At 42.8% G+C, this 14410-nt stretch overlaps 1 long non-coding RNA gene across 1 annotated transcript; it reads right to left on the reverse strand.

Moving 5' to 3' along the window:
* Positions 1–297: 297 nt before the first annotated feature.
* LOC144457051 (uncharacterized) lies at positions 298–8942 on the reverse strand. Its single transcript, XR_013486364.1, has 3 exons — positions 2535–8942; positions 2192–2267; positions 298–2093 (listed from the first exon to the last, which is right to left on the reverse strand). It is a non-coding gene; the product is annotated as an uncharacterized LOC144457051 (long non-coding RNA).
* Between the last annotated feature and the right edge of the window lie 5468 nt (positions 8943–14410).

The following is a 14410-nucleotide window of genomic DNA, read 5'->3' on the forward strand; positions in this document are numbered from 1 at the left end:
TCAGAATACAGGCCATCATGGGATGGGGGAGGGGAGTGATGGGGAGAAAATTTGGAACTTAAAATCTTGTGAAAGCGAATGTTGAAAACCAAACATAAATAAATAAATAAATTGGGGAGAAAAAAAAGAAATGGTGCTAGACAAAGCACTTTTTAATCTGGAAGAATCTTGTTGCATAAGGATTGGGCCTTTAAAAGGATGTGATTAAGAAAATTTTGGTAATTGAAACTGTGAAATATTTGCTAAGGAATATTTAGTTATAAACAGGTAAAAATAAAAATGACATTTACTACAATAGCAAATTTTCATTTGGAAATCTTGGTTATTATGGAAACATAACATGATTTAAAGGTATAGTTTCAGGGGCAGCTAGGTGGCACAGTGGATAGATCACTGGCCCTGGATTCAGGAGGACCTGAGTTCAAATCCAGCCTCAGACACATAACACTTACTAGCTGTGTGACCCTGGGCAAGTCACTTGACCCCACTGCCTAGCCAAAAAAAAAAATCCTAAAAGATGTAGTTTTAACCATATTAATGATGAGATGAATGATTTTCTGTGCAAGGTAATTTGGAAATGTGTTCACCTAAAGTGATAATGGGTTTGGTCCAAGTTTTAAACACATAATATTATTTGGGGTATTGTTATGTTTCTGAATTGTGTAATTTGGTAAACAATTGTATCAGCTATGTTGTTGAAAAATCAATTCCTCTTATAACTTAGATGTTAGATTAAGAATTGTACACCCCCAAAAAATATACGGGAGAATGAATGGGTTAGGATGGGGGGTGGGGCTTACTCTATGATTATAAAAACTTCTCCAACTAAGCCTTCAGGGAGTTCAGAATTATTTTCTGACTCCCATGCATGCACAATTCTTTGGCTCAATGAGAATAAATAAGCTCATAGAAACACCTGTACAACCTGATTCTGTTTGTTCCTTAATTAAACCTTTGTTTAAGGTGAACCCCATTCTGTTTGTTTATTGAGCAAGCCTTTCATAAAGGTGGAAACTAATTCTGTTTGTTTCTTTGGAACAAACCTTTGGTAAACAGTTGACAGTACAAGGCATTATGCAAAAGGCTGGGGATGGGAAACCATTCTCTGAGGGGCAAAGGGTATGGGCACTAGGGGCAGGGTTTCAAACCTTGATGGTTTGCTCTTCAGAGCAAAGATTGAAAACTGAAGAGGGGAAAGAAGGGGATGAAAAAGGGGAGAAGCAGCGGCTGGGTGGCAGGCTGGTGAAAGGAGAAAGGGAAGGAAACTATGTGCCAGGCACTGTGCTAAACTCTTTACAAATATTTAATTTTCTCAAAAATCCTGAGAGTTAAGTACAATTATGATACACATTTTACATTTGAGGAAACTGAGGCAGCAGAGGTTAAGTGATTTGCCCAGGAATACAAAGTTAGTAAGTGTCTGAGGCTAGATTTGAACTCAAATCTTCCTGACTCCAGGTCCAGAACCCTATCCATTGTGCTACCTAGTTGCCTCTAGGGGGATGAGAAGGATGGAAAAGAAGGGATAGGGCTGGATGGCAGAGCCCTAGAATAGCTCTCATGTCAGTTCAGGAGTCTGGGCCAGTCAACCACTCCAAGGAATTCTGGACCACTTAGGTCCTGAAGGCAAGGAGCAGAGTTCTTGATAGAAGGTGCATGGTGCCTTCCATGAGAATGTGGGAAGAAGGGGGAAAGGAAATGAATAAACTAAGAGAACTAGAAGAAGGAGAGAAAGGAGGCTGGATGCTGGGAGACAGGAAATGGGGAGATAAGGGGACCCAACAGGAGGAGGGGGGGATGGCAAAGGTAGAACTAGGCATCAGAGGGGTTGGTGGTAGTGGAAGTTTGGGGGAGAGGAAATGACTGAGTAGCCCCAGGTGTGGGCTCCCCCCAGTGGCAGGCCCTGGGATAGGCAGGCTGGGCTGTGGCTATGGATCCAAGGGGAAGGCCTCACCCTCGGCTGCCTGCACTGGAGGTTCGCCTTTGCAACAGGGAGCCTGAGCCCCTGTGGCGGTCATGGGAGCGCATGATGGCTTCATGCTTGTGCTTAAGCTCCAGCAGCTTGGCCCGCATCTCTTCATCCCCACACACATCTGAGGGAACAGCAAAAGGAAGGGCCCTGATCGATCTTGCACCCTTTCCTTGGCAATGCCCCTGGTGCCCTACTCAACTCCTGGGGGAGCTCACTCACCCAGGGGCGTCTCATCCAGCAGTGACTTCCCATTCAGATCAGCTCCATGGGCCACCAGCAGCTCCACTAGATGCACCTGTGAGCACAAGCCAAGCTGCCCCTGACACTGCCCTGATGCAGCTGGGGTTTGACACCTAAACAAGGTAGGGGCAAGGGGCAGGGAGAGTGGGGGGCTTGGGGCAATGGAAATATTCTGCAGATATGTAAAGGGCTGAGTGAGTGGGAAGTGGGAGCTGGAAACCATGGTGGTGTCCTGCCCTGGAGCCCAGGAGGCCCAGTTCTGCTCTCCCACCTAGAATGAGGGCTCACCAGCCTCCTGCCCTGACCTCCTCTCCCTACTCACCTGGCCCCAGCAGGCTGCTGCATGCAATGGCTCCCAACCATCTTGGTCCTTGGCGTTCAAGTTGGCCTTGTGTTCCAGCAACAGCTCAGCTGCCTCCAGGTAGCCACTGGCTGAGACAATGTGCAACTAGGGGTGGGAGCCTGGGCTGAGCAAGTCCCATCAGCCCAGGGAGGGACACACTTCCCCTTTCCAATGTATCCATGGATAGACTGGTATTGGACTTGGAATCATGAAGACATGAGTTCAAATCCTGCTTCAGACAATATATGATCTTTGGGCAAGTCACTTAACTCCTGTTTCCCTTGGTTTCTCCAACTGTGAAATGGGCATAATAAGTATCTACTTCACAGGGCTATTGTGAGAATCAAATGAGATACTTGCTAAGTGCTTTTCAAACCTTAAAGTGTCATATAAGATGCTATTATTATTCCCAGAAGGGAGGATGCTGGTTTTCTCTCATGCTGAAGCAGTACTTGCCAGAAGCAAGGTTGCTGCCTGAGAACCATTAGCCATGGCTGTTTTCCAAGGAAGCCCTGTAGGATTCTGCCTGCTGCTGTTCCCACGGGAAGGTGGGCTGCTCCGTGGGGAGGGGCTGCAGCTGCTGGGCCAGGGCCCGGCTCAGTTTCTCTGTCCTCTTGGGCCAGGTCTTGGCCTTGTAGCATGAGTTTCTATTGAGACCCGCTGGGGAGCCTGTGGCTCCTGAAAGTGGAGCCCACTCAATGTCTGTCCTACCCACATGACAACCTCCTTAACCCAGCTCCCTACAGCCTTTGTACTGACTGTGCTCGCTGTGTACCCTGCCAGGGTCTGGTTCCCATTGACCTTAGGTCCGAATTAGTGACTAGACATCAAAACAACAGAGGCTTAGCCACAAACATTCCTTAGTTGCATTTGGCTGGCAGATCTGCAAGCCAGAAACTTGGGGCTCAGGTTACCTGTGGACTATCTACCCGTTAAACATTTATATCAGGCCCGCCTGCCTCCACCTGCCCCAGGAGGAGCAGCTGTTTGTTGATTCCTGGGGGCAGGGCAGGGGTAAGCAGTTCAAGAAACAGACAAGGCCAGCCTGGTGAGACCAGGGGCTGGAGCCAGCTCTGAATTTTTTTGTAAACACTGGAGACTGATGTCCTAACCCTAAAGGCAACACATTCCAAAGGAAGGTAGCAGACCAAAGACACTAGTCTCTGGACAATAACCCAATAAGGAAGACCACTAAAAAGCAACAAACAGAAGCAGACTGCTCATCTCCAGGGCAGACTGGTGAGTGACAAGAACCCAGGACAACTACCCACACAAGACATTCCTGTGTAGGATAACACTCTCATAGAATATAAGAGCTATAAGGGACTGCAGAGGGTAAATAACCACACCCTTACTTGAACCATGGGCTCCAGGGCAGGACAGCAACATGTTGTATTCTCTTTACAATGCTGTCCATTCTTGTATTCTTTCTTAGTTACATGCCCTGCAAACACAAGTTCTTTTCGATCTGAACTTGACAGGTATTGGGTTGTAAAGTTCTAACAGTATTTTTTTATCTGTATTTCCTTTTTTCCTCATCAGAATTTTATTCTTGAATGTATCTCATCTTTCTCGAGCTTCCCTCTTAAACAACAAATTGGGTCACAAGAACATCCTATTTTCACATCCTTCTCCATCTCATGAATTCTAGAATTATACCATCATATATTTTCCCAAGATTTCTGTCATTTTCACTTTAACCTTTTTGTTGGTCAGAAATAAGCTCTCAGTAACTGTTCTGATGATCACTTCCTTTAACTCTTGGGAAAAGTCTGTAAGGTAAGTCAGAAATTTATCTTTGTGCTTAAAACAGAATGAGGCTTGCACTATAGCAGATGTCCCCTTGTGACCTCTCTCATCTTTGTGTTAAGTTTTGTGATCCATATTATAACCTTATTGTCCATGTGCTCTGACTCTTGGGATGGCATATAGCGTATTCCCTCAAAAGTATCAGTTCTGTTTCTCCCTTTATCCCTAACCCACTGCATTCCACTATGCCTCCTTTGCTAATGTATATGGATTTCCACATAGGTTTATCTTCTTGACACAAAGTATTGCGCTGCCATAACTGCTATTAAATGGATTATTTTTCAATCAGCAAAATTTCCCTCCCCACCCCTCATAATTATGAATTAAAGAAAAACAAAATCCCTGTTACAAACTTAAATAAAAATAATAAATAAATAAATAAAGAATTTCACACTGGCCATTCCAAAAATATTTGTCTCATGCTGTACTCTGAGTCCTTCATTTCTCTGTCAGGAGGAGGGCAGCATGTTTCATCATGGTCCTCTGGAGTCCTGGTTGGTCCTCATACTGATCAAAGTTCCTAATTCTTTCAAAGTTGTTTGTCTTTGGTTTACCATACTGAACCACTCACAGGATTTAACTATAATTAGACTCCCTCGGTGATCCATGATGATGATAGGGTTCAGAGGGGACATATGCGGCATCTCCCCATATTGTAATGTAAACGGTTTATACTTGATTGGTTCTTTATCATTGACTCTTTTGTTTTGTCTTTTTATGTTTCTTTTAACTCCTGTGCTAGAACTTCAAAGTTTCTCAACAGCTCCAGTCCTTTCATCTGAGTCATGATGTTGAGGAACAAAACTGCTATTCAGGGGCAGCCGGGTGGCGCAGTGGATAGAGCACCGGCCCTGAATTCAGAAGGACCTGAGTTCAAATGCGGCCTCAGACACATAACACTTACTAGCTGCGTGATCCTGGGCAAGTCACTTAACCCCATTGCCTGGCCAACAAAACAAAAAAACCCTGCTATTCAGATTATATAGGTCTTATTGGAAGGGGGTTGTCTCTCTACCAAGCCTGGTCCATCATCCACTTGACAGCCCTTAAAATATCTGCATCTTTGCTAGCTAAACATCCCCAGGTTCATCACCCAGGCCTCATATGGCCTTATGTGCAGGCCCCTCATCATCTTGGTTGTTCTGCCAGGAAGCTCTCAGACAGGGTTAGCCTGGCTAGAGTTGGTTCCCTAATCTAGCCTGTGAGGAAACCTGCTGCTCCACCGGGAAAGGAGCCTGAACAGGAATCCCAGCACCTGACTAGAGTTTTTTAGTTCTTTTGGTTTTTGCATATAATAGTATTTTTTCTAATTACATGTAAAGACTGTGTTCAACATTCATTTTTGCAACATTTTGAGTTCCAAATTTCTGTACCTTTCTCCCTCTTCCCCATCCCAAGACAGCATGCAATATGATACAGGTTATCATGTACAATCACATTAAAAATATTTCCACATGAATCATGTTGTAAAGAAGAATCAGAACAAAAGGGCAAAACCACAAGAAAGAAAAAACAAAACAAAAAAAAGTAAAAACGGTACGCTTCTATCTGCATTCAGACTCCATAGCTCTTTCTCTGGATGTGGAGAGCATTTTCCATCATGGAATTGTGTTGGATCATTATATTGCTGAGAAGAGCTAAGTCTATCATAGCTGATCATCACAGTGTTACTGTTACTGTTCTCCTGGTTCTGCTCACTTCACTTAATCAGTTCATGTAAGTCCAGGTTTTTCTGAATTCTGCTTCCTCATCGTTTCTTATAGCACAGTAGTATTCCATTACATTCATATGCCACAGCCTGTTCTGCCATTCTCTAATTGATGGGCATCCCCTCCATTTCCAGTTCTTTGCCACCACAAAAAGTTGCTTTTAGTTCTAACTCATCTTGACAACATCCCAAAAGCTGGTTGTGGGAGGCCCCTTCCAGCTCTAACACTCTCTGCGCTTTGTGCCAACATAAAATTCCTAACATCTGTGAATGATGGGTTATCTCTTCATTTATTTCTCCTCTAAAAACCAAGGGAGTTGCTCAACCCCACACAATAACTATCATTCCTGCAATGCTTTACAGTTTAAAGAGCTCTTTCCTCACAGCAAGCCCGCCAGTCAAGTAGTGTTATCACCATCTTATCCTATGTTTTTAAAATAAAAAAATTTTTGTTCTTTTATTTTTGTCTTATTTTTATTGATGTCTTTTGTTTTTATATCACATTTGTTTCAAAACATATTTCTCCTCCTTCCCTATACAGCAAGTCACCCCTTGTATCAGAGATTTTAAAAGAAAGAGAAAACACAGTTCAGCAAAACTAGCCAGTACATCAGCCCTGTGTGCAATGTTCTGGACCCATAGTCCCCCCACTTGTGCAATTACAGGAGGGAAATGCATTTTTCTCAATTGTCTTCCAGGGCCAAGGCTGATTGTTCTAATTCCACAGTGTTCTGTCTTTTTCTGTCTATTTTTCTTTCTATTTGCACCACTGTCATCATTGTGCATATTGTCTGCTTATTTCTTATTTCACTTTTTTTCTTTTTCTTTTTTTCTTATTTCACTTTGCACCAGTTCACCTAAGTCCTCCTTGCTTCCCTAAATTGTTCATATTCATTTCTTAGGACACAGCAATAACATACATTTTGTTTGTTTAGCCATTCATTCCCCAGTGGCCACCTACTTTATTTCCAACTCTTTGCTACCACAAAAAAGGCTGCTGTGAATTTTTTGATATATGTGGGACCTCCTTGGGGTGTATGCTTAGCAGTGGAACCATCCCCATTTCAAAAATGATATAGAAAAAAAGGGATATAGACGCTCAGAGAGGAACTAACCTCCCCAATGTCACATGACTAGTATCTTGACTCCAGAACCTTTTTTTTTTTTAACCATGCAGCACACTAGCTCTCCATAATGATCCTTTGTTCTTACTAAACCTAATCTGTGGAGCTCAGCTCCCTGCCTTCACTGAGAAAGAGCTTCTCTGGTTATTGATTAGGCATGATCAGTTTTGTGATCAAAATACCTCTAGAATCTTATCCCTATTGCTTCTGGTACTGGCAAATGAAACTTTTAAGACTGGCCATTTTTCCAGCAAATGACATTTCTCTGCCTTGCCCACGGTCAGGAATTTTTCAAATCCAGCTCCCAAAACAGTGATCACAAGAATTAGAAATCCAAGCACTCACAGCTACTGCATTCTTATATTTGTCCAAAGAACAGATTGGCCATGAGCTACAATCCACTCATCCACAGGCATCTCTGTCATTCACAAGGAAGCACTGTTCAAGGCATATTCCTGGCTTCCCCTGCTTGTTTCTGGACAGGAGAAACAACTTGGCAGGCATCCTTTTGAAACCACTCTTCCGTCTTCAGCTTTTCACAGGCTCCATCCAGTTTCTCCACTTCTGGCAAATGCTTCCAAATCTTGGGTAGCCTACCAACCTCCCTGAAGTGTAACACTGTGTACTGACTGGGGTGGATTAAGTGGGGGATGGAGTGTTCTGCTTGAGTGAGGGAGCCCCTCCTTCTCCAGGCAGGTCCTAGGTCATGTTCCTTGATGGATGCTCTTCCTGGTTGGGGATGATCCACTAATTGGTCAACTAACAAGCACTTATTAAGCACTTACAATGTGCCATGTATCATGATAAACACTACAGGTAACAGGGACAAAAATGTGCTAGATGCTGGTATATAAGGTTCAAAAATTAAGCATTGTCTTCTCTCAGGGAGCTTATATTCTGAGAAGGCAACATATACATATCCAAGGCTTCATGTTGACTGCTACTTGAGTCAAGTCTGAAGGAACTGAGAAATTCTCTGAAATAGAGATGGGAAGGAGTGGCATTCTGGGAGTGTGGGATGGCTAGCACAAAGGCATGGAGAAGGGAGATGGGAGATGGGATGTCATGTGTGAAGAGAGAAAAACAATTTGACTAGATCTCAGAATGTAGAAGTGTGAATGTGTGAAGCTCAAAAAATGGGTTGGGGCCAGGTTGTAAAGGACTTTAAATGAAAAGCAGAGGAATTTCTATTTCATGCTGAAGGCAATGAGTTTATTGAATTAGGAGATTAACATGGTTAGGTCTGTGTTTAAGTAAAAATCTCTTTGGCAGCTGTGGAGGATGGATTGGAGTGGGAAGAGGCTGGAGGCAAAGAGATCAATTAGGAGACCATTGCAGTGGTGGAAAAGGGATGAGGGCCTGAACTAAGGTGGTGGCTATGTGAATAAGAGAAATGGTTGGATGCAAGAAATGGTGTGGAGATAGAAATAGTAAGATTTGAGAACCACCTGGTATTTTGGATAAAGGAAAGGTAGAATTTGAGATTGATAACAAAGTTACAAGACTGGGATGATGGAAGCTTGGTGGAGCCCTTAAGAGAAATTTGCAAGATGGTTGTTTACGGGGAAAGAAAATGAGTTTATTTTGAATATATTGAATTTAAGATGCCCATGGGATGGCCGGTGTGAAATATCTAACAGGCAGTTGTTGATGCAGGCCTGGGACTCTAGAAAGAGGGTTCTGGGAGTCATCTGTATAGGGATGGGAGTTAAATCCATGAGAGGTCTGGCTGAAGTAACAGCCACAATGTGCAAACACTAACTTTGACAGAGTCATCTCCTCTCAGCAATGCAAGGATCCAAGACAACTCCAAAGGTCTCATGATGGAATATGCCATCCACATCCAGAAAAAGAATTATGGAGTCTGAATGCAGATCAAAGCACATTATTTGATATCTCTGTTTTGTTTGTTTCTTTTCTCATGGTTTATCCTATTGGTTCTAATTCTTCTTTCCAACATGACTAATGTGAAAATAAGTTCAATATGAATGTATATGTAGAACCTATATCAAACTGCACACCATCTTGAGGTAGGAGAAAGGCAGAGATGGGGAGAAAATTTGGAACTCAAAATCTTATGGAAGTGAATGTTGAAAACTAAAAATTAATTTTTGTAAAGTTCTGGTTGAAATGAGATGGTGAAGAGAGAATTTTGAGAGAGGATTAGATAATCCACCATAGAGCTTGGGGTGTCATATAGATGATGAGCCAGCAGAGAAGATGAGGATAGAGTGGTCTGACAGGTTAGATGAGAAACTGGAGAACAGTGGCACCCAAAGAGGATATCCAGGAAGAGACGGCTGTTAACAATATCAAATGAACAGAGATATAGAAGTATGAAGACTGGGAACAAATCCTCAGCTTTGGCAATTAAGAGATTCCTGATGACTTTGGGGAGCAGTTCCACTTGGGTGATGAGGTTGGAAATCAGATTGCAGTTAGGGAGAGAGTGAGAGCAGCAGGAAGCAATGGGTATAGATAGCTTTCTTTAGGAGCTTGGCTGAGAAAAGGAGACCAGATGCAGGGAACTAGCTTAAGGGGATGATAGGATCTAATGAAAGTTTTTTTGAGGTGGGGAGTCAGGCATGTTTGAAGGTAGTGGGGAAGGAACTAGTAGATAGAAATTGAACATTAGAGGTAAGAGTGATGGAGGGGACAGCTTATTGGAGAAGAAATGAGATGAAGTGAAGGGTACATGTAGAGTGAGGAGTCGGGGTTGATGGATGTCAAGGGCTCTTGATAGGAGGAGCTCCCTCTCAGATGGCCTGACTTTTCACAGTAAAGTAAGAGGCCAGCTCAAGTGAGAGTGTGGGAGGGAGGGAAAGGTGTGGGAGGTTTGAAGAGAGGTTTGGAATAACTTCTATGGAGAGTGAGATAGGAAATCTCTTCCAGAACAATAAAAGGATTGCCTTGCAGGGAGGGCCTACTTAAAGCTGGAAAACAGAAATTTATGGTGTACCCAGGCAACTCAATTGTGATTCCTCCAGCTCCATCCAACAGCACATGATGGGAGTAATCCAAGGTTAGGGCTTGAAAACGGATGAGCAGTGATGGGACAAGACAGCAAGGGATTCACCAGCAGGAGAGAATATTGGGTTAATTATATGGTTGAGATGGGTAAGGGAGGAAAGTAAAATTTCAGCAGGGATAATAATATAATAAATATTCACTTCTGCTGAGCCTTCCCTCAAACTCCCCAATGCTTTCTCCATACCCTGGGAAAAGTTCTAATTTTCTAAGTGTCTCCCTCATTACATTCATACATCCAGATGTTCAGCTGTTCCTTGTCATTAAGTGTTCCTTGTTTTCAGGCCTTTGCTACCATAGAAAGTTATTCTTTTCAGTACATGAGACCTTTCTGTTTTTTATTTCCTTGGTAGTGAGATTCCCAGAGTCCTCATTAAATTTTTTTTTTTAAATTTGCCAGAGGATATTTATTTATTTCTTAAAGATTTCCATTAATCTCCCAAAGCCATGCAAAGTCAATGGATGGATATGACTGTGAGGCATAAAGAACCTCTGAGATCTAACCTATTCCCTTTGCCAATAATGGATTTGTTCCCTTGTAGTCTTAAATTATTCTGAATTGCAGAGCTCTCACCATCTTCCATCAGTACATGGTTCTTCCAATACTTTTCAAGCTATGGCTAGATGATCACTAATTGTGGAAGAGATCCATGCATCAGGTAGAGACTGGACTCAATGACCTCTAATTTCCCTTCCAACTCTGGCCTTCAAGGATGCTAATAAGCCTTCAAAGCTCCAGGCATTCTTTGAAGATTGGCCAAACTTTTTTTTGGGTCCTGGTGTTTGCACTACTGAAATACTGATATTTCACCACTGGCCTAAAATCCAGCATAAGTCAACTTAGTTCTCACTTCCACACCTTCTCCATGAACCTGATGCATTTACTTAATTTTGAGTCCATCCTCTGTGCCGGATTGTAGATGCAAGGCAGGAGAACCAAGCATTTCAATTCAACCATGTGAAAAAGAATTCAAAGGATTGAAACTTCAGTAATTTTTCCCCTCTGATATACGGTGCATTTGTGGACATTTATGGTGTATTGCAGCTGTTCTACTCTGTGTTTGCCATTTAAACTGCAGACCTGTGCTGCTTTCGAAGGACATTCACTGAGAGAAGCTGTCAAATGTGGTTTGGTGTAAAAAAACCCTCGATTGGGTGGTAGGGAATCAGACTTTCCCCCTGGCCATGTTATTTCACACTGCTGGGACTCAATTTCCTTCTCTGTAAAAATGAGATCAGATTAAATGATTTCTAAGGTCCCCTTCTGCTTAAGATTCTGCAGTCCCAGATTCTTTTTTTTCTAATTTTATTAATTTATTTTGATTTATCAACAATCACTTCCATATGCTTTTGAGTTGAAAATTTTTCTCCCCCCACCCCAAGACGGCACACAATCTCATATAGGTTTTACATTTACATACCCATTAAACATGTTTTCATATTAGTGAAGTTGTAAGTAAAAATTAAAACCAATAGCAGGAACCATCAGAAAGATTAAACAAAACTCAACAGAAGGTAAAAATGAGTGATAGCGATTTGAGTTCCATAGTTCTTTCTTTGGATGTGGGCAGCATTTTCCATCCTGAGACCTCTGTAGATGTCTTAGATCCTCCTAATGCTGAGAAGGGTTCAGTTTAACAATTTTCGTCAATGCATAACATGACTGTTATTGTGTACAAAGTCCTCTTGGTTCTGCTCACTTCACTCAGCATCAGACCATATAAGTCTTTCCAGGTTTTTCTGAAGTCAGCCTGTTCATCATTTCTTATAGCACAATAGTATTCCATTACATTCATACACCACAACTTGCTCAGCCATTCCCCTCAATGGGCATCCTCTCAATTTCCAATTCATTGCCACCACAAAAAGAGCTGCTATGAATATTTTTGTACATGTGGGTCTCATTAAATTCTTGATGGCACTTTATTCCTTGCATCATGATTTGTGTGCTAGTCCTTCCTCCTACTAGATTGTAATCTTCTTGAACAAGGTCTGTATTGTATCTGCCTTTGTATTCCCAGGACTTACTTACCAAAGTGTCCTACACACAGGATGAACTTAATAAAATTAGGCTGCAAGAATGAGTGGGACTTACCATGAATACTTTCTTCATCTTAGGATAGAAAGGCTCTTCTAAGAAGGAGGTCTTAAGGTCCAAAAATTTGACCAAAGTGTACTCCTTGGGGCTTCATGTTAACCACAGCTTTGGGAAAGGGGCCCACTTTATTTGGACAATGATTATTGGTTAACCGGCTGAAAATTCCTTTCATTCTTAGATTGGGAAATATCCAGGGAATGATCTGTACTCTCTCTTTCTCTCTTCCAGGATCTTGGGTGCATGTGTTCTTCCTAAGTCTGGCCTCCATCACCCAGGAGCACTTTCCCACCTTTAGATGCCCCCATACTCCCTCCCCACCAGTGGCTCACTATCCATGCGGGTCACCCATCCCTACCTGATGGCTCCTCCACTTTTTCAGCCTCCACCAACAGTAGCAGCCTTATGACCCCATTTGGCATATTCTCTTTGGCTTATGGGATTGAATTTCCTTCAGTTTACAATCAGAGCCTCCCATCCTAGCTTTACTTAGTTTGTGCCAGTCTTTCTAAGAAAGAGTTAAGGGAGAAGCCTCCTGAGTGTAAGAATTTCTGGTATCATTCTCTGTAGAATCTTTGTAACGTTTTTTTATTGAAGTGAGGAAGCCTAGGTTTGGGGCTCTGTTCTGTGACTACAACTTCATTCTTCCAAACTCTGGCTTTCTTGTCTATAAAGCTGAGGTAACAGTACTTACACTAGCTACCAAACTGGGTGGTGGGGAGGCAAGTGTTTTGCAGACTCCAAAGCATCCTGTGAATATGAGCTGTTCTGCTTAAGAGAACACAGGATACCTGATGCTGTACCCAGCCGCCATTGCTTCTTACTCCTCAAGAGTTACCATGACCTCTTCTACAGCTGGTGTATTTCCTTCCTATCTGTTGGCCAGTACCCTGCTAATCTCGGGATCCTAACTGTTTTAGGGTGTTCCCTCACCCTCTTCCATTGGTGCAGCTGTGGTCTCAGCCTTCAGAACCTCCAGTTCAGAAAAGACAAGAGCTCCTTTAGGGACAGAGGAAGCATCTGCCAGTTGGCTCTGTCTTCTACTAGCAAAACATATGTCTATGCTACTCTCCCTCCCCTATTTGACTTCCTAAAGCCAATTTCCTCATCTCTGGCTAATGTCTATATCCTCCAAAAGACTTTGTAAACTTATTTCCTACTACTTACCACCAGTACTCTGTGCTTCAGCCAAACTGGACCACTCACCTTAGAACCACTCACTCGCCTGGATTCTGGCTGTACCTTCCTCTTCCCATCCATCCTTCACACTCTGCCAGACAAATATTCCTTCTGCATAATCTTAAGTCAGATGTCTATGGTGCTGTCCTCACAACAGCCCTGTGAGGTGTGTGGTGCAGGTATCATTCTCATTTTCCAGAGGAGACTGGGACTCTGAGAGGTTGTAGCTTGCCTACAATCACACTTAGTAAGCCCTTAAGACAAGACAGGCTACTCCCATATCTAGAATGCACTCCATCCTCACTCCTCTGCCTCTTAGAATCTATTCCAAGGTTGCAAGCCTAGGTGACGTGGAGGATGGTGGTACCAATGATAGAAGCCAGCTTGGGTTTTGAGGGAAGTTGGTAAATTCTATTTGAGAACTGCTGAGTTGGAGGGACCGTAGGAGATGTCAAGCAGATAGTTGGAACTGTGGACCTAGAGCCAGATATATTACTACTGAGACTGCATTTTGCATTCTAAGGCTCAAGTCTGTCAGAAATGAATGTATTTAATTATGCTTAACTCCACATCCAAGCCATTTCTAGTTTGGAGAGAGAAATATCCAGAAAGGTATGGTGCCCCATGACTGCCAACATGACCCTCTGCCCCAAGATGATTTTAGGTAATATTTACAGGAATATTGAACAAGGGAAAAATATGTTAAAATAGAATGTGAGTAAGAATTCAAGAAGAGCTAAGAAATCAAGTCCCTATCTCATTCCTCTTGAACCACTCCCCTGAAAGAATCAATGGGGCCCTTCCCAAAGATAAACTGAAAATCTAAATTGGAGTTTGAGAAGAGCAGCCTGACTTTCAGTGGCAGAGGGCAATTCCCTGGTTGGGTCCAAACCCTCATCCCCTCAGGGGTGGG

The sequence above is a fragment of the Phascolarctos cinereus genome, unplaced genomic scaffold, assembly GCF_003287225.1.
Source record: "Phascolarctos cinereus isolate Bilbo 61053 unplaced genomic scaffold, phaCin_HiC Scaffold_4;HRSCAF=312, whole genome shotgun sequence".
Classification (NCBI taxonomy): domain Eukaryota; kingdom Metazoa; phylum Chordata; class Mammalia; order Diprotodontia; family Phascolarctidae; genus Phascolarctos; species Phascolarctos cinereus.